We start from the raw sequence: 19,405 nt of genomic DNA, 5'->3' as shown, positions 1-19,405 counted from the left end.
AGTAAGCTGCTTCTCTGTGATTCTCCATTGGACCCAACCCTGCTGAAGGTAACTGTGAGCTGGAAGAGCATGCTTTTTGCACTTCTCTGGTGCCTCCACCCCCACTGAGGGCTATTGTGGCTAAGAGCCTATGTACTGGCTCTTTTAAGCACCATTTACTGGACTACAGCCTGAATTACAATACCAAACAAAAATAACATTGCTACAGGCAATGCCTCTCGAACACACTGCATGAACCTATATGTAACCAAAGAATCCATATAGACCGTTGGCCCTCTGAAAGCATCCAGAAACAAAGCCAACTGATTGTGCATAACATATACCACAGTCATACCCTCCAGGAAAAAAAAGAATAAAAAGTCAAACTCCATCCAAACAACAGTGAATTAAAAAAAAAAAAAGCATCAGCTCCTTCAGATGAGAAGGAATCAGCACAAGAACTTCAGCACCACAATAGAAACAACACCACAACAGAAACAAAACCTTACATATCAATATTAACCTGAATATAAATGACCTAAACATTCTACTTAAAAGACATAAAATGGCAAATTGGATTAAAAAAACAAGACCCATCTTTCTGCTGTCTTCAAGAGACCCATCTCATATGTAATGACAACTATAGGCTCAAAGTAAAGAGATGGAAAAAGATCTATCATGGAAATAAAATGAAAAAGATCAGAGGATGCTATTCTTGCATCAGAAAAATCAGACTGTAAACTAACGACAGTAAAAAAGGACAAAGAGGGCATGATATAATGATAAAGAGTTCAATTCAAGAAGATTTAATGATCCTAACTATATATGCTCCCAACATTGGAACATCCAGACTTATAATTACTTCTACCTAAGGAAAGACTTCTACAGCCACACAATAACCAGAGGGACAGAGGGTAGGGGAACTTCAACACTCCACTGACAACATCAGACAGATCATCAAGGAAAAAAACTAACAAAGAAATTCTGGACTTAAATTCAATCCTTGACTAATTGGACCTAATAGACATCTACAGAATATTCCACCAATAACCACAGAATATACATTCTTCTCATCTGCACCCAAAACATACTCTAATATTGACCACATGCTTGGTCATAAGGCAAGTCTCAACAAATTTAAAAAATTAAAATCATACCAAGTGTCTTCTCAGAACACAGTGGAATATAATTAGAAATCAATACCAAGAGGAACTCTCAAAACCACACAAATACATGGAAACTAAACAACATGCTCCTGAATGACTTTTGAGTAAACAAAGAAATCAAGGCAAAAATCTAAAAATTCTTTGAAACAAGTGAAAATACAGACAAGATACCAAAGCTCTGAGATGCAACAAAAACAGTGTTATGAGGAAAGTTTATGAAGCTAACTACCTGCATCAAGAAGATATTAATAGAAAGATCTCAAATTAACAACCTAATGTTGCACCCAAAGGAATTAGAAAAACAAGAACAAACTAAACTAAAGCTTGCAGAAGAAAAGAAATAACTAAAATCAGAACAGAACTAAATGAAATTGGAACCAAAAAGAAAAAAGCATACAAAGGTCGACAACAACAAAAGTTAGCTCATTGGAAAGTTAAAAAAGATTGATAAACTGTTAGCTAGATTAACAAAGAAAAAAAGATACAAATAAGCACAATTAGAAATGACAATGTGACCTAATAACTGCTCCCACAAAAACATAAAAGATCCTCAGAGACTACTACAAATATGTTTATGTGCACAAACTAGAAAACCTAAAGGAAATGAATAAACTCTTGGAAATACACAGCCTCCCAAGATTGAACCAGAAAGAAATAGAAACCCTAAACAGATCAATAATAAGTTACAAAATTGAATCAGCAATTTAAAAAAACCTACCAATCAAAACAAGTTTTGGACCAGATGAATTCACAGACAAATTCTATCAGATGTACAAAGAAGAGCTAGTACCAATCCTTTGGAAATTATTCCAAAAAATCAAAGAGGAGGGATTCCTCCCTAACTTATTCTATGAAATCAAAGACACAACCAAAAGAGAAAACTACAAGCCAATAACCCTGATGAACATAAACTCAAAAATCCTCAACAAAATATTGGGAAATCTAATCCAATAGCACGCCAAAAGGATAATCCACCACAATCAAGTGGGCTTTATTCTTGGGATGCAAGGATGGTTCAACATACAAATCAATAAATGTAATTCATTGCATAAACAGAATTTAAAACAAAACCATATGATTATGTCAATCAGTGCCAAAAAAAGCATTCAATAAAATCCAACATTCTTTAATGATAAAAGCCCTCAACAAACTAGGCATCAAAGAAACATACCACAAAGTAATAAGATCCATCTATGACAAGCCCATAGCCAATATCATACTTCACAGAAAAAACTGGAGGCATTTTCTCTGAGAACTGGAACAAGACAAGGATTTTCACTCTTACCACTCCTATTGAACATATTAATAGTAATCGAAGTCCTAGCCAGAGTAATCAGGCAAGAGAAAGAAATAAAATGCATCCAGATAGGAAAAGAGGAAGTCAAATTCTCTCTCTTCACTGACAATATGGTTCTGTGCACAGAAAATCCTAAAGATTCTGCCAAAGCACTATCAGACCTAATAAACTCCTTCAGTAAAGTTACAGGATGATACAAAATCAGTGTACAAAAATCAGTAGCATTTCTATACATCAAAAATGTTTAAGCTGAGGACCAAATCAAAAACACAATGCCATTCACAATTGCCATAAGAAAAATAAAATGCCTAAGAATACATCTAACTAAGGAGGTGAAACATCTCTACAAGAATTACAGAACACTGCTGAAAGAAATCATGGATGACACAAACAAATGTAGAAACATTTCATGCTCATGGATTGGAAGAATTTATATCATAAAAATGCCCATATTGCCCAAAGCAATCACACATTTTAATCTATTCCTGTCAAACTACCAACATCATTTTTCACAGAATTAGAAAAGAACATTCTAAAATTCAGGAAACCAAAAAAGAACTTGAATTATCAAAGCAATTCTAAGAAAAAAGAACAAAGCCAGAGGTATTATATAAGACTACAGTAACCAAAACAGCATGGTACGGGTACAAAAAATAGACTCGTAGACCAATGGAATAGAGAACACAGAAATAAAGTTACATACCTACAAACCAATTGATCTTCAACAAAGTTGACAAAAATAAACAATGGGAAAGGACACTCTATTCAATAAGTGGTGCTAAGCAAACTGGCTAACCATATACAGAAGAATAAAACTCAACTCCTACCTCTCATCATATACAAAAATTAAATCAAGATGAATTAAAGAATTAAATGTGACACCTCAAACTATTAAAATCCTAGAAGAAAACCTAGGGAATACCAGGACATTGGCCTAGGCAAAGAATTTATGGCTAAGACCTCAAAAGCAAATGCAACAAAAACAAAAATTGATAATTGTGACCTAATTAAAATGAAGAGCTTCTGCCTAGCAAAAGAAACTATCAAGAGATGGGAAAATATATGTGCAAAGTATGCATCTGACAAAAAGACTAATATCCAAAATCTATAAGGAACTTAAAGAAACCAACAAGCAAAAAACAACCCCATTAAAAGGGGGCAAAGGACATGAACAGACACTTCTCAAAAAAAAAAGACATACAAGCAGCCAACAAACATGAAAAAATGCTCAACATCACTAATCATCAGAGAAATGCAAATCAAAACCACAATGAGATACCATCTCACACCAGTCAGAATGGCAATTATTAAAAAGTCAAAAAATTACATATTGGTAAAGGTTATAGAAAAAACAGAATGCTTATGCGCTGTTGGTGGGATTGTAAATTAGTTCAGCCCCTGTGAAAAGCAATTTGGAGATTTCTCAAAAAAACTGAAAATATAAGTAACATTCAACCCAGCAATCCCATACTGGGTATAGACCCAAAGGAAAATTAACCATTCTACCAAAAAAACACATGCACTCATATGTTCACAGCTCTATTCACAATCTCAAAGACATAGGATCATAGGATCAACATAGGTGTCCATCAACAGTGGAATGGACAAAGAAAATGTGGAGCATGTGCACCATGGAATACTACACAGCCACAAAAAATCATGTCCTTTGCAGCAAATTGATGCAGCTGGAGGCCATTATCCGAAGTGAATTAATGCAGAAACAAAACCAAATACTGCATGTTCTCACTTATAAGTGGACACTAAACGCTAGGTACACATGGACATAATGATGGGAACAATAGACACTGGGGACTCCAAAAGCGGGGAAAAAGGAAGGAAGAAAAGATTTGAAAAACAACCTATTAGGTACTATGTTCACTATTTGGGGAAGTTGAATAGAAGCCCAAACCTCAGCACCATGCAATACATCCATGTGACATCCATGTACCCTCCGAATCTAAAATTTTTTAAAAAAAATTACAAGTGGCAAATCAAAACATTTCTAAACAAAAAAAAAAACAGAAAAAATTAATTTTTCATATTATAGAATCATCTAATAAATTAATAATATAAAATGCTAAAAATCAAAAATTTGCAAAAACATTATGCAAAGTTTATAAACAAGTAATATAGATGGTCAATGAATATATTTTTTAAGATCTTGAAGAATTTAAATTTAAGAATTTAATTTTTAAGACTTTAAATCTTAAAAAATATGTGGCCAGGCACATTGACTGGGTGAAAAATGTGGCCAGGCACAGTGGCTCACACCTGTAATCCCAGCACTTTGGGAGGCTGAGGCCAGCGAATTATGAGGTCAGGAGTCAAGACCAACCTGGCCAGTATGGTGAAACCCCGTCTCTACTAAAAATACAAAAATTAGCCGGGCATGGTGGTGCACACTATGGTCCAAGTTACTCGGGAGGCTGAGGCAGAAGAATCTTGAACCCAGGAGACGGAGGTTGCAGTGAGCCAAGATTTTGCCACTGCACTCCAGCCTGGGTAACAGAGAGAGATTCCATCACCAAAAAAAAAAAGTGCAAAAAATGAGAAACTATTTTTTATCTATTAAATTGCAAATATTTGTTTAAGTAATAACATTAATCTTGCAAAGACACAAAAAGACAGGTTTTATGATACACTATTGTTGGAAATATAAATTGATACAATGTTTTTAGAAATTAATATGGTAATACCCAGTTTTAAAATATTGCCTCTACGTATCATTTAAAGAATTTCAAAAATGGTGGATGAAATTCATACATACATAGTCTATCCCTGAAGTCTAATAAGATCAGCTGGGCACAGTGGCTGACGCTTGTAATCCCAGCACTTTGAGAGGCCAAAGCAGGTGTGTCACTTGAGGCCAGGAGTTCAAGACCAGCCTGGCCAACATGGTGAAACCCTGTCTCTACTAAAAATATAAAAATTAGCCAGGCATGGCGGCACGTGCCTGTAATCCCAGCTACTCAGGAGGATGAGGCAAAAGAATTGCTTGAGCCTGGGAAGTGGAGGTTGCAGTGAGCCAAGATCATGCCACTACACTCCAGCCTGGGCAACAGAGTGAGACTCCATCTCAAAAAGAAAAAAAAAAAAAGTCTAATAAAATTTTAAAAACTAGAAATTTCCCAAAAATAGATAAATAACTCATATTAATTATAGTTCATTCATACCATAAGTAGTATCACGTTGTGACTTAAATTATCACATAGTCACTTAAAGCATAGTTCATGAGGATTTTTCTGTGCTATGAGAAGACTTATAATATTGAAAATGAATTAATATTACATAAATTGATTAACTCAATTTCCTATAATAGACCATATTTTTATTTTAAAAAAAAAGTTAGATGACCCGAAACTGTGTTCTCATTATTTTTTTCTCACTTTCATAATTTCTTTTAACTGATTAGCTTAAAATGTTTAACCATTCTTTATTATAGTAAAATATATATGAGAAAATATACATTTTAATCATTTTTAAGTGTACAGTTCAGCAGCATTAGGTACATTTATTTATTTATTTTTGTTTTCTTTCCTTTTGAAATAGTGTCTCCCTCTGTCGCCCAGGCTAGAGTGCAGTAGTGAGATCATAGTTCACCTCAACTTCTAACTCCTGGGCTCAAGCTATCCCCCATTCAGCCTCCCACCACAGGTGCACACCACCACACCCAGCTAATTTTTGTTGTGTGTGTGTAGGAACAGAGTCTTACTGTGTTGCCCACGCTGGTCTCAAACTCTTGGGCTAAAGCAATCCCTCTTGGGCTAAAAGCAATCCTCCTGCCTTGACCACCCAAAGCGTTGGGATTACAGGCATAAACCACTGGGCCCAGCCCATTAAACACATTGTTGTTCAATAAAAAAAATTTTAGTGTCAGTAACAACTAGGTACTAGGCATTTCCAATGACCACATTTTACCAACTCTACCTTCAAGATAGAAAATAAAATTTCCTTAAGCCAGTCACAAAAACACAAATACTACATGATTTAGCTTTTATGGAGTTATCTAAAATAGTGAAATTCATAGAATTAAATAGTGGAATGGTAGTTACCAGGGGCTGGGGAGACAGGGAAATGGGAGGGACTAATCAACAGGTATAAACTTGCAATCAAGCAAGATCGATCAGCACTAGAGATCTTTTGTGCAACATTGTACATATAGTCAACGATAATGTCTTGCACACTTAACATTTGTTAAGAGGGTAGATAGGTTAATTGTTCTTACCACAATAAAATAAAGTGAAAATAAATATTATTGTTTTAGAGAAATGCCTTTACTTCTGTAAGTAATTATATGTGTTGCAAATTTTTTTTTGAGAATTTCAGTCTTTTCTCTTACTGCCATTACAGTACAAAGAGACCAACACTTTAATCAACACCATACTTGAGGTTCAGCCAAGGTCATCTACTGGTGGAGAGGGAAAAAGCAATGACGAAATTGTTCAAGAACTTGTTGCTTCTGTCCAAACCAGAGTTCCAGGTAATAAATAATTTTAGGAATCTGTATGTAATGGAAATTTTCGGAATAAACTCAGAGAACTGAGTGATAAACAGGTATCTAAACCTGTTTATTATGTAGGCTTTTTTTTTTTTTTTTTTTTTTTTTACCTAAAGAGCTCTTTTGACATGGAGCTCTTCATTTATAGACTAGAAGCTTATAGCAGCTCAACATCCCAACTCCCAGAAGCATTAGGAGGAAACTGGTTTCCAGCTCAACGCAACTTTAACAAGACTTTCCTGAGCTTCCCTTGGTTTCATTATTCTAATGTCTCTAGACCTGTGCTGTGCAAGAAAATAGCCACTAGCCACATGTGGCTACCTAAATTTAAATTTAATTTAAAATTCATTTCCTCATTTGTACCAGTCACATTTCAAGTGCTATCATATTGAACAGTACAGATAGAGAACACTTCCATCATCTTTAAAAGTTCTACTAGACAGTTCTGCTCTAGAATCCATTTAATTTTTTTCTCTATTTAGAAGAAATGGCTAAAATTACTTTCACCTTGTTTTCTGATAAGTGAAAGAATCTTCCTGAATGATCACAAGAGATCTATTTTAAGATTTTCCTTAGATCCACAGGAGATTTAGATGTCTTATTTATTTATGCTTGGAAGAGATGTCATTACAGGAAAAAGAAAATTGAGGCAGAAAAAAATAGTGACTGAGTCCTGCTGGAAGAAAAGGAGCCCTGTGATTTCAGAAGTCAGTTATCTGCCTTCTAGAAGCAGGCCCTCAAGAGAATGTCTACTTGGGTAGAGAATTCTGTTGTTGAAGCAAATAGAGTCAATAAATATAAGATCAATAAGTATAAGATGGAGTGCTGGTTGGGAAAAAGATGGAGGGATGAATGGACAGCTAGAGAGACCGTGCACTTGTTTTGTAGAATCGCACTGACACCTATGAGGTTTTTCTCTCTAAGCTTCATAAAGCTTGTACTTTTACTGTGAAATGCTAAGCAGTTCATCTGCTGAGACTGAGAGCGCAGGGAAGCAATTAGCTCAACAAATGCACTGAGGGTTTGAAATAGCCCTTAGAAGAATGGTGGAAAGAGAAGACCAGGGACATGTAACCACAGCACTGTGGACCCAAGAGATTAGACTCATTGGCACTGCTATGGGATTTTTGTCCAGCAGCCAAATATGTGTGGTCAAGAAAAAAAATTGATATATGTATGTCATAGCCATTTGTTTACACATACTTTTCTCAGATATGCAAGGAAAATGCTGTTCCTTCCTCTTTCGTAGCTCATATGATTCTTCATCTGAGCCTGCATGTGATGATTGTAGGGAGAAAGAAGAGCTACATTTTCCATTCAGTTTGAACCATGGGCCTGTTTAATAATGCAGTCAGTCCCTTTAAATAATGGCCAGTAATGTGGGATAAACACTAAGTCTGTCTCCTCTCTGTCTCCTGTCCCCAACCTTTCCTTTGCAGTGCAGGTGAGCAAGGAAGCGGGAGATTTAAACACCTGTATGGCAGAGGGGGAGACTCGGGGTCACTGGGCCATCCAACATTTCCATTTAGATCCACTAACAACTCTTCAAGCCTAGTTTCTGGAATGTTCCTTGTCTGCCAGGCAACAGCTTTGTCCTGCTAGCCTTTGCCAATGAAGCCTTCAGGGTTCTGCCTCCCAATAAGGCAAAGCCAGGCACACCTTCCTGTGCCCTCCTGCCAAACCCCTCATTCCACATTGGAGACTTTTCAAACCCCTCATCAGACTTGCAGATACCACTGAGCCATAGTGACCTTCCATTTCATCCTCTTCCCTCTCAACCCTCACCTCTTCCCCACAGTCAACCAGAATGAAAATGAGCAGGTTTCTCCTTCCCTTTTCTAGTCCTCCTCCTATGTTAGCACAGCCAGTCTCTCTATGATCTCATTTAAGTAACTGGGGACCTGCATCCCCTGTCCCAGGGCCATAGACCACATAGCCCACACTAGGAAGATGAAAATACCCATAGCGAACATGTTTTAAGGGAGGAAATAAAATGCAACGGCTTAATGTTTGAGAGAAAAAACAGTGAGTATGTGTGTGTGTGTGTGTGTGTGTGTGTATATATATATATATATATATGCCCTGATACACATGAATTTAAGCATAATTTTCTATGATCGCTTTTACATAAACACAGGTGAATCACAAAAGCATTCTAAATTATAAAAATATCACATTTAAATCCTATGTATCTGGTTTAAACAATGAGAGAAGCTGGCTTTTTTTAAATGTTAAGATAAGCACATTGCCTTAGCAATATTGTGAGAACAAATCAATGATGACTGGCCTGAGGAATCACTGTGTATATTTCAGAAAAACTGGAAATGGAGGGTGCTTCTGAGAGCCTTTTCATCAAGGATCCTCAAGGACGCCTGAACTCCTTGACCATTGTTCTTGGACAGGAAGTGGACCGGTTTAACAACCTGCTGAAATTAATTCATGTATGAGACCTTACTTCCATCTTTGCTATCGAGCATCAAAGCTTTGTAGAGAATTGTGTAATATGAAATTTTTCTGTTCCCATCACTTCAGCATTTTCATTTGAATACACTAACAACTCTTCAAGCCCAGTTGGTCTAAAAATGAATTTACCCTTGTCTAATGAGTCTGTATTCCCATTTTCTAATAATGACGGAGTGGATATGTAACATTACAAATTCTCAGTCTCCTCCCTATCCTAACTTACACCCTTAGATTCTATTGACTCACGAGAAATTGATCAGAGACCTAAGCACTCAATTAGGAGTGATTCATTGCTTGTTCCTAATGTCTAGTTTGCATTTAACAGCATAGTCTTTAAGCAAGACTATGAAAACCAGAATTTTTCAAAGTGCAGGACACAAAATGCCTGCATTAGAGTCCCCTGTGGCATGTGTTCAACATGTGGATTCCTTGATCCCAATCAAGACCTACTGAGTTAGAATTTCTTGAAGCAGAGCCTGGGAATATGAATTTTAAATAAACTCCCCAGATGGTTTTAATGCCACTGAAATTTGCAAACACCTGTTTCATCCTCTGCTTTATGTTTATAGATACTTTCTCTGCACTGCCTTGTATTTATAATGATGGTTAAAGGTCTTCCTAGTTTCTCTGTGCATAACTTTGATAAAAGAAAAAGAATAACTATTAGCAAATATTGAGCATTAACAGCAAAAGTGTTACTGCTAAGCAGGAAACCAAATGCCTAGTTCAAGGTCTAGACTTGGGGATAAGATTGGGGTAGAACTGAGAGAGATCTTTTACAGCAAAAGACCATTTCTGTTCCCTATCAGAAAGGCAAAGTCTCCAGATGTTGCTGCTTGGCTGGCAATACCTAGGTTTGTTGGTTAGATGGGCCCTGGGTCAGCTGAGTATGTAGTCTTCACCTTGGGACTATGGCATCTAGCCGGGTATGCACCAAAGTCAGCAAGCTAAGTCTCTCTCCTCTCTCAGTCTCCTGATCAGGTCTCCAGGTCAGGGCTTATCTCCTTCTATATTGGATGAATTGGGGCATAGACTAAAGACTGCTATGATAAAGATCCCAATAACATAGTCCAAAACAAGATAAACATTCACTTTCCTCTCTCCTAATAGCCTAGAGGGAGCCCTGTCTAGGGGAGGTAGTTAATTCTGCTTTGTGAGCTCATCCAGGGATAAACAGGTTGGCTCTTCTAGTCTCAACAGACAACTTCCGTGTCTGGGTCTAAGGTGGCTGCCCCAATTATCCCCTTTTGCCAGCCAGTAGGAAGCAGGAAAGAGAGAGGCAAGGAAAAGCAGCTTCCTTATACAGATGTGATCCAGAGGTTCTTCTTGTATCCCATTAGCCAAAACTTGATCACATGGCCACACCCCAGCTGCAAGGGTGGCTGGAAAACGCAGTCTCTAGAGGGGGTACTATGTGCCCAGCTAGCACTAAGGAGATGCTGTTGTTCTGAGGAAGACCAGGAAATGGATGCTACTTATGTCTTGCCCTTTCCATGAACTTTCACCCACTTGAAGATAAATTCAGATGTCACTTCCTCCATAATGTCTTTCTGGAGAGACCAGCCCTTCCCTCTACTGCCAGATGAATTAGGGTCCCATCTTCAAGGCCCCGTCATCTCAGGTGTCTGTGTCCACCACTGTGTTTCTTACATTTTTTATAATTTTCCCCCATGAGTATGGCTACTGTAACAAAGAATTTCTTAAAGACAAAGGAGCTGTTGTATTTGTCATCTTTGTTTCCTTAGTAACTGACATACTAAATCTTCCATAAATATTTGAATGTATGAGTGAACAAATGTGACTCTCAAATCTCCCTTGGTCACTTCTTCTGGCCAAACAAACCCCAGATCACCACTAACGGAGGAATTCACCTAATGGAAGCATAACTGGAGGAGCCCAGTGTCAGGTGGCCCACAGGGCCATCAGGAATCACAGCCAAGCATTCCCATCAGAAGAGAGGTGCCCACCAAGGCATGCTGTGACTGTGCCAGAAGCCTTCCTCACCTGACCTCTAGTCTTAGACCGTAAGGTCTGCTCCTGCCTTGCCCTGGCTTTGTTCCCAGCCTCACCTTCCCTTCCCCTTGGGAACAGCCAGGCAGCACTGTGGTGACAATAAGAAAGCCAGGGAAGGCAGCAGCACCCAGGAGTCTTGGGTAATGCCATCCTGGCGAACCCACTCTCCTCCAGACAGAACTGTGGGATAGGGCAGGTCCTGGGAGTGACAAGGCCACCCTGTATAGGCTTCGAGCCATAGGGCAAGGAAAGCCTTTGAAGTACTCTTTCTCCCATTTAATACATCTGTGTGTTGGCTGCCTCCTGAGGGAGAATCAACTGCAACATGACCTCTCTCTATTTTAAGCAGATCGTGAAGGTCTCAGCAGTCTGTTCCCTCCACCTCTCATTGTATGTGTTCACTCTGCATTTTAGATGAGTCTTCTGCTACTTCTTCCTATTTCCAGGTCTAACACGGAGGTTGTCTTGGCTCTGGCTAAGGGCCTCCTTCCTGCACTCTGCTGCAGATGGTTCCTCAGATCTTAAGGACAAATCTAAGTAAAGCACTTATTTTTTCTACCACTGCCTCTTGTGAAAAGAGGTGCAGGGAGAAGGGAACAACAAATAAATCTATGAAAGAATGGAAGGATATGTAGCCTGGTTTCATCCACACAGCGCCTGTTGCTAAGAAAGTGCATGTGGTCCCAGGCCTTATTTGGTTGTTTAATTAACATAAATTTTACCTCTAACATCTTCCTATTATATTTTCCCCATATATGACTGTTTTCACAACACTGCAACCTATGGGGACCGTACCCACCTATATGCTCTCCTTCGTCTTTAGCCAGGGGGCAAACATCACCCTGTACTCCACTCCAGCCCAGTGTCTCTCCGGACTATGGCCTGCCTCCATCTTCTGATGAGAGGAGGAGAGGCTACGAGACATGTTTTAAGGAGGTGTTTCCAGTACAAGGAGACCCTCTGATGCCAGCTGGAAGATTAGTCTCATCTAAGACTCTCCCCTTTCTGGCTGGGCACAGTGGCTCACATCTGTAATCCCAGCACTTTAAGAGGCCGAGGTGGGCGGATCACCTGAGAACAGGAGTTCAAGACCAGTCTGGCCAATATGGCAAAACTCCATCTCTACCAAAAATACAAAAATTAGCTGGGCATGGCAGTACACCCCAGTAATCCCAACTACTTGGGAGGCTGAGGCAGGAGAATTGCTTGAACCCAGGAAGCGGAGGTTGCAGTGAGCCAAGATCACGCCACTGCGCTCCAGCGAGGGGACAGAGCAAAACTCCGTCTCAAAAAAAAAAAAAAAAAAAATATTTTTTCTACTCTAACTCTCGGGGTTGGGGGAACCCCCTTAGCAGAAATGAGCAGTGGCATGAGGTGGTTCTCAGTCCCCATCTCCACCACTTCCTCACGCTCTGTGGTTCTCAAATCACAGTCAGGCCTATTTTTCTTTCGGCCTCGAGGAGTGCTGGACAGTGGCATTTCTCCCAGCCACTTCTCCAGGCTTCAGGAAGCATTTCTGCTTCCTTCTTTCCAGCACATTGGACTCTGCTACTAACTGCCACCCTCAAGTGCTACATCGCAACAGTCATATATTGTAATAATGCAGGAGATATTGGAGGGTCTGGCCCAGCAGGCAGTGTACAAAGAGGATAGAACCCAGCAAGTGGCATCTCCCGGCAAGGTAGCCCCTGCTGCCATGAATGTGTGTCATTGACTGGAAAATGACATCTGCAAAGGCCACCAGCACCTTAAATCCCTTTTTTGTTCTTTCAGACTTCTCTAGAAACACTCAACAAAGCCATCGCTGGATTGGTGGCGATGTCTGAAGAAATGGAAAAAGTATATAACAGTTTCCTTAACAACCAGGTTCCTGCTCTGTGGTCCAACACAGCCTACCCATCCCTGAAGCCACTAGGATCGTGGGTCAAAGACCTTATCCTGAGGACCTCATTTGTGGATGTAAGAAAATTCCCTTCACTAGGCTTTGATGAATATGATGGCATAGCTGGCCTAAGGTCCCTAGGAAGCTCTGACTGAATATATCCATAGTCACTGATGGATAGTCTGAGCCCAGAGAAACAGAAATGTCCAGAATGGTCTTACACTGATTATATCATTTGCCCTAGGCACTCATCCCCACATTCCATTTCAATTCCAGGCATCCTTGGGGTTTCAGCTCTAGTTCATGGGACCCCACAGTGAGGTATAGACCAACTGAGATGAGTCCAAACTCCAGACAACTTTGCTGCTGTCTCCCTCTCACATATCCCACAATAACCAGGCTTTGGGTCTGCAGTCATCAGGCTGGCAGAACAGGAAGGGGAATGGGACAGGCAGTGAAGTGGGGGCGGTGACTAACTCAGGGCTGCTTTAGATTCTGCCTCCTGAGAAGCTCTCCCCAAATAGGACTTTGCTTTAGAAGACAAATGCTATCCCAGAAATAATGTTTATTATAAGCATGTTTCTCCTTCAGTTGTGGCTCAAAAGAGGACAGCCTAAGTCCTACTGGATCTCCGGTTTCTTCTTTCCTCAAGGATTTCTAACAGGTACCAGTGCTTTTCCTAGAAAAACCCCACAGGAAAGGCATGACTTGTCATACACAGAGTTTTGAGGTACTGGGGAAATGGCATGGCTGCTAATGCTCTAATAGTGAGGATATTGATCTTAGGGCAATCCAACAAGGTCCTGCACTTCCTCACTTGTTGAGGGTACAGGAAAGATGGCAGAAATGGCAGATGTTCCCCAGCAACCTAATCCCTGCCCCTCTCAGGTTACGTAAGTGCAGGCACTACTGCCTCCATGAACACACAGAGTGTGCCTCAGTTCCCCATGTGACCCACTCTCGGGGGCACCAACTGCTGTACACCTGCTCAGGTCCCAGCTGTGAGCAGCTTCCTTCCCTCTAAGAAATTCTCTTATGTGCCTCCATCGGCCCTTGGGGAATCTGGCTAGAGAGCCTCAGATGGGGCTAGAGAGCCTCAGATGGGGCTAGAGCCTGTTAGCAACTCAATGCTAATTAGCCAAGCCCTTCATCTCTGTCATTCTTTTTTTTTTTTTTCTGAGGTGGAGTCTTGCTCTGTCACCAGGCTGGAGTGCAGTGGTGTGATCTCAGCTCACTGCAACCTCCACCTACTGGGTTCAATTGATTCTACTGCCTCCGCCTCCCAAGTAGCTGGGACTACAGGTGCATGCCACCAAGCCCAGCTAATTTTTGTGTTTTTAGTAGAGATGGGGTTTCACCATGTTGGCCAAGATGGTCTTGATCTCTTGACCTCCGGATCCACCCGCCTTGGACTCCCAAAGTGCTGGGATCACAGGCGTGAGCCCCCGCGCCCAGCATCTCTCTCATTCTTAATACCTATTAAACAGCCCATATAAAACAAGCAGGGCAAAATCTTAAAGTTAGTGAGATTAGGCTCTGAAACTGCCTCACTGCTTTGTCTCCCACATGGCAGGGCAATGCACTGCAGACTGGCCTTCTTCCTTCCCTTCCTAACCAGGGCCAGAGTTTGTCCATCTCTTGGGCTCTTACCTCCCAACATGACCCACAGGCTTCCTGACCCTGTGAACTCCGAGTAAGGTGTTAACAGTTGGGTCTTCTCTATGGTGGGAAGGCTGTCTAATGCCAGGGCAGCCTGGTTGGGGTGAAGGGGGATAGTGCCTGGAGAGTAGCAGTGTTGTTTAAACCTAGCTTTCTGATTTTCATAATTACAGGAACTCTTCAAAATCATGCTCGAAAATACAGTTTGCCTATAGATGAGCTGAGTTTCAAATACAACATAATTCCCACCTATCGGGATCAAGCTGCAGTGATAGAAGCTGCCAAGACAGTGCAGTTTGGACAAGAACTGCCCATGGACATGGAGGTATTGTCCTACCTGGCTGTTATGGCAAAGCAGCTTCTATCCCACTGTCCCTGAAGATTTCAGACAACCTCCCATGTCCCACTCCCCCACCACCTCCAATTAACAGGAGCAAGAAGGGCAAGGTAGCAATCACACCTCCAAGATAAGCTCCCCAGTTAGCAGTTACCAGATGGGAACTGCCTAAACTAGTCTGATTTATAGAAATATTTTCAAAGCAATATTTTTTTAGCTACCTTTAATAACCTTCTACCTCTTACAGAAGCAATATAGCAAGAGGTTAAAAGCAAGGGTTTAAAAACTAGACCAACAGACCAGGTGCAGTGGCTCATGCCTGTAATCCCAGCACTTTGGGAGGCCGAGGCGGGAGAATCATCTGAGGTTGGGAGTTCAAGACCAACCTGACCAACATAGAGAAACTCCATCTCTACTAAAAATACAAAATTAGCCGGACATGGTGGCGCATGCCTGTAATCCCAGCTACTTGGAAGGCTGAGGCAGGAGAATCGCTTGAATCCGGGAGGCAAAGGTTGTGGTGAGCTAAAATCGCACCATTGCACTCCAGCCTGAGCAACAAGAGCAAAACTCCATCTCAAAAAATAAAAAAAAGAGAAAGAAAAAACTAGACAAGCCTGAGTTTGAATTCTGACACCTTTTTCACTAGCTATGTGTGCTGGAGCAATTGCTAACATGTCTGCACCTCTTATCATTTTAAGACCCTTCCTGTCTTAAGAGGAGGGTGTCCCAGGCCCATGTCAGGAAAACTTTAGGCTTCAGGAAGGCAAAGCAGCACCCACATAAAAGCCCCCACCGGAGCCTTCCAGGAGGCTGCCCTGGCCTGTGCCCAGCACACTTCATCTGCTGCAGAAGCTGATTCTAACAGACAGAAGTTTACAGTGACCACCAGGGCTCTGTCTCTCCACCCCATCCCATTTCACACCATGTCTCTGCTTGGGTCATATGTGCTGAGCCATGACAATGCCTTACAATCTCGGAGATCTGGGGAGACCTCAGACTGTCTAGCTGGCCTGTCTCCTGACCCACCTAGCAAATGTCTGCCACCAACAGACCAGGAGACAGGCCAGTAGTGCGGTGTAAGTGAAACAGCCAATGTCATGTGACCAGCGTATGTACTGGTCTAAACACAGCTCTATCTCTGTTACAAACAGGCAAGGCCACTGGCAGCCCATTTGTCGCCTTGGTGCAGCATAGGAAAAGGTGCTCCCTGTGGGTGGATGCCCAGATGCTGGACACCCAGTAGGTAGCAGGATAGTTTTCAGGCAAACCTGCATAAACATATGTGGCAGTCCAAAAACAGGAAGGCCCACCCTGCTGCACCCAAGAAACAGAAAGTTTAGGACACCAAAAAGCAAAGACCAGCTAAGAAGAATTTAGTTTACCATCCTTTTATTCACTATAAAATGCACTACCTATTATCCACACTGCTTAGTCCTCTGCCTAGAGATGTGAGGCTCCAATTATCCAAAGACCTGGGGCCAGAACTGGCCAAATCCACTCAGTGTTTGAGGAAGAATGACCCAGATGCCCACAATTGGCAAAAAAAAAAAAAAAAAAAAAAAAATGTGCACCAGGAGAGACATCCAATCACAGGACTCTGATGGGCAGGGTCTCTCACTCTTCCTCTTTCTTATTTAGTAGAAACATTAAAAAGTAAGCACAATTTTAAAAAAAAAAAAAAGAGGAACAACGAAAAGGAATTTTCCATAGGCACTCTGCAAATATTATCTCAGATATATAATCTGTCTTCTAGGAGGGCATCCAAATCCTTGAAAAACCTTGCTAAGAATAACAGATGATAATTCCAGCTCTCTTACCCATTCCCATGAAAAGGGGAAAAGTCATTACATTATTGTTACATTTTTTGCCTCTCAGAGCCTCTGGATTGCCCTCTCTAAAATGTGAATAATAACAGCGATGTATAGAGTGTTGTTTAGAATTACCTAGTGAGGATATGGGATATAGGAAATGACCCACGCCTGCTGCTCCCTTTCCCACTCTTACTTTGAAACATGTGGATATCTTTCAGTTGCCTTCTCCTGAGGATGGCGTTCTTGTTCATGGGATGTTCATGGATGCTTTTCGTTGGGATGATAAGGAGATGGTGATAGAAGATGCATTGCCTGGACAGATGAATCCAATGCTGCCTGTGGTGCATTTTGAACCGCAACAAAATTATGAGCCAAGCCCAACACTTTACCACTCCCCACTTTATAAAACAGGGGCCCGGGCAGGAACACTCTCAACCACAGGTGAGGATGTTCTTAAGATTAGTTCAAATAATGACTGAATACAATCTTCAATCCAAGTCCAAACACTAAGCTGTAATTGGCCCAAGATCTCCCTTGGGCCAATTAACTAGACTTAAAATGAAGCCATCTAAAACATACAAAATTCCTAAGTATAATTGTAAATTCTATTTGTTCCGAGTATAGATTAATATTATAAATTAATTCTTGCTTCTATTAGAATCTAACGAGTAGAAAATAGAGTTTAACAAGTAGAGACTTCCATTTTTAAAGTGGTGGCCTGAATAGACACTAAAATCTCTCTTTCTCCACCAAATCCATTTTTACTCACCATAAAAGAGATTTTAAAATAAGTGAATAGGCCGGGAAAGGTGGCTCACGCCTGTAATCCCAGCACTTTGGGAGGCTGAGGCAGGTGGATCACCTGAGGTCAGGAGTTAAAGACCAGCCTGATCAACATGGTGAAACTCTGTCTCTACTAAATACAAAAAATTAGCCAGGCTTGGTGGCAGGCACCTGTATTCTCAGCTACTTGAGAGGCTGAGGCAGGAGAATCGCTTGAACCTGGAGGCAGAGGTTGCAGTGAGTCAAGATTATGCCACTGCAGTCCAGCCTGGGTAACAAGAGCAAAAACACCATCATAAATAAGTAAACAGACAAATAAATGGAAAGCCCTGATGCAAAACTGAGTGGATCTGAAGCTGATATACAGCCCTGAAAAAAGAAACCAGACAGAAAGAAAGCCACCTCAACATTTACACCAAGGTGACAGCTGAAGAATGAGCAAAGAAAATGAGCCGGGGAAGTCCCCTTGAATACAGCACAATGAGAGGGAGAAAGAAGTGACCCTGTAGAAGGAGCCAGAATTTGCAACATTTTTTCTAGTTAGGCAACCTGGAAAGAGAAAGTAAAGAATGGAAGAGTGAGAATGTTTGAAAAAAGAGAATGGCTGGTAATTTCCCAAAACTAAAGAAACACTTGAATCCTTAGATTATGAGGTCTTACAAAGTGAAAGGGATGATTTTTAGCAACATACAACAAATAATCAAATCTTCAAAGAAACCTAGACATACCAAAATGATACTTAAAGACTGTCAGAGACCAAAACGAAAAAAATTCTCAAAACAACCAAAGAGAAAAGACAATGTATAATATATGCTGGAACTGAAATCCCGGAGAATAAGAATCAGGTTGACATCAGTCAACTCTCATTATCCACAGTGCACGTAAGAAGATAATGGAGAACCATCTTCAAAGGGTTGAGGGAAAATATCTTTGAAGCAGAATTCAAAACGCAACCAAACCATCTTCCAAAGGGAAGGGAATAGAGACAGTTTGGAACACACAGTCTCTAAATTAATCATCACTGACCTTCTGTTTTGAAAAAAATCCAACTGTCTAGCCAGGTGTGGTATCATGTGCCTATAGTCACAGCTACTTAGGAGGCTGAGGTGGGAGGATCGCTTGGGCAATATAGTGAGACTCCCATCTCAATAATAATAATTAAAAAATCCAACTGTCTTAGTTTGTTTCTGTTTGTGTTTCTATAAAGGAATACCTGAGGTTGAGTAACTTTAAAGAAAAGTTTACTTGGCTCGTGGTTCCGCAGGCTATAGAAGAAGCACGATGCCAGCATCTGCTTCTGGTGAGGGCTTCAGGCTGTTTCCACTCATAGCAGAAGGCGAAAGGGAGCTGGTGTCTAAGGATTCCATGGCGAGAGAGGAAGAAAGCAAGATGGGAGGGAGGCACCAGACTCTTTAACAAGCAGCTCTCACAAGAACTAATAAAGTGACAACTCACCCCCGATCCCAAAGAGTATTAATCTACTCATGAGGGATCTGACCCCCATCACCCAAACA

General features: G+C 40.8%; 1 pseudogene; it reads left to right on the top strand.

Annotated features, from left to right (window-relative positions):
- LOC110568659 (dynein axonemal heavy chain 6-like) overlaps nt 1–19,405 on the top strand; it is a 322,799-nt pseudogene that overhangs the window by 297,178 nt on the left and 6,216 nt on the right.

The sequence above is a fragment of the Aotus nancymaae genome, unplaced genomic scaffold (genome assembly GCF_030222135.1).
Source record: "Aotus nancymaae isolate 86718 unplaced genomic scaffold, 86718_ANA_hifiasm-v0.15.2.pri h1tg000017l, whole genome shotgun sequence".
Taxonomy (NCBI): domain Eukaryota; kingdom Metazoa; phylum Chordata; class Mammalia; order Primates; family Aotidae; genus Aotus; species Aotus nancymaae.
The sequence above is the reverse complement of the archived record's forward strand: the minus strand, read 5'-3'. Positions and strand labels throughout refer to the sequence as shown.